A 1,997-nucleotide genomic window follows, 5' to 3' on the forward strand; every position below is an offset into this window, starting at 1 on the left:
GCAGTTCTGAACACTCTTTCTGTAGAAAATGTAAGTGGACATTCGGAGCGCTAAGAGGGTAATAGTGGAAAAAGGAATATATTCAAATATAAACTACACAGTAGCATTCTGTGAAAATTCTTTCTGTTCGGTGCATTCAACTAACAGAGTTGAACCTTACTTTTGATTGAGCCATTCTGAAACACTCTTTCTGTAGAAACTGCAATTGGACATGCTAAGCGCTAAGAGGCCTACATTGGGAAAAAGAATATCTTCAAATAAAAACTACACAGATGCATTCTGTGAAACTTATTACTGATCTGTAAATTCAGTTAACAGAGATAAAACATATTTTTGATTGAGCAGTTATGAAACACTCTTTTTGTAGAAAATGCAAGTGGAGATTCGGAGCGCTAAGAGTGTAATAGTGGAAAAAGGAATGTCTTCAAATATAAACTACACAGAATCATTCGGTGAATCTTCTTTCTGATCTGTGCATTCAGCTAACAGAGTTAAACCATACTTTTGATTGAGCAGATCTGAACACTCTTTCTGTAGAAAATGCAACTGGACATTTGGAGCGCTAAGAGCGTAGTAGTGGAAAAAGGAATATATTCAAATATAAACTACACAGAAGCATTCTGTGAAACTTCTTTCTGATCTGAGCATTCAGCTAACAGAGTTAAACCATACTTTTGATTGAGCAGTTTTGAAACACTCTGTCTGTAGAAAATGCAACTGGACATTCGTAGCGCTAAGTGGGTAATAGTGGAAAAAAGAATATGTTCAAATATAAACTACACAGAAGCATTGTATGAAACTTCTTTCTGTTCTGTGCATTCAACTAACAGAGTTGAACCTTACTTTTGATTGAGCCGTTCTGAAACACTCTTTCTGTAGAAACTGCAATTGGACATTCTGAGCGCTAAGAGGCCTATATTGGGAAAAAGAATGTCTACAAATAAAAACTACACAGAAGAATTGTGTGAAACTTCTTTCTGTTCTGTTTGTTCAACCAAAAGAGTTGAACCTTAGTTTTGATTGAGCCGTTCTGAAACACTCTTTCTGTAGAAAATGCAAGTGGAGATTCGGAGCGCTAAGAGGGTAATAGTGGAAAAAGGAATGTCTCCAAATATAAACTACACAGAATCATTCTGTGAAACTTCTTTCTGATCCGTGCATTCAGCTAACAGAGTTAAACCATACTTTTTATTGAGCAGATCTGAACACTCTTTCTGTAGAAAATGCAACTGGACATTTGGAGCGCTAAGAGAGTAGTAGTGGAGAAAGGAATGTATTCAAATATAAACTACACAGAAGCATTCTGTGAAACTTCTTTCTGATCTGAGCATTCAGCTAACAGAGTTAAACCATACTTTTGATTGAGCAGTTTTGAAACACTCTGTCTGTAGAAAATGCAACTGGACATTCGTAGCGCTAAGTGGGTAATAGTGGAAAAAAAATATGTTCAAATATAAACTACACAGAAGCATTGTATGAAACTTCTTTCTGTTCTGTGCATTCAACTAACAGAGTTGAACCTTACTTTTGATTGAGCCTTTCTGAAACACTCTTTCTGTAGAAACTGCAATTGGACATTCTGAGCGCTAAGAGGCCTCTATTGGGAAAAATAATATCTTCAAATAAAAACTACACAGAAGCATTGTGTGAAACTTATTTCTGATATGTTCATTAAGCTAACAGAGATAAACCATACTTTTGATTGCGCAGTTCTGAACACTCTTTCTGTAGAAAATGCAAGTGGACATTCGGAGCGCTAAGAGGGTAATAGTGGAAAAAGGAATATATTCAAATATAAACTACACAGTAGCATTCTGTGAAAATTCTTTCTGTTCGGTGCATTCAACTAACAGAGTTGAACCTTACTTTTGATTGAGCCGTTCTGAAACACTGTTTCTGTAGAAACTGCAATTGGACATGCTAAGCGCTAAGAGGCCTACATTGGGAAAAATAATATCTTCAAATAAAAACTACACAGATGCATTCCGTGAAACTTA

The sequence above is a fragment of the Symphalangus syndactylus genome, chromosome 21 (genome assembly GCF_028878055.3).
Source record: "Symphalangus syndactylus isolate Jambi chromosome 21, NHGRI_mSymSyn1-v2.1_pri, whole genome shotgun sequence".
Lineage (NCBI taxonomy): Eukaryota > Metazoa > Chordata > Mammalia > Primates > Hylobatidae > Symphalangus > Symphalangus syndactylus.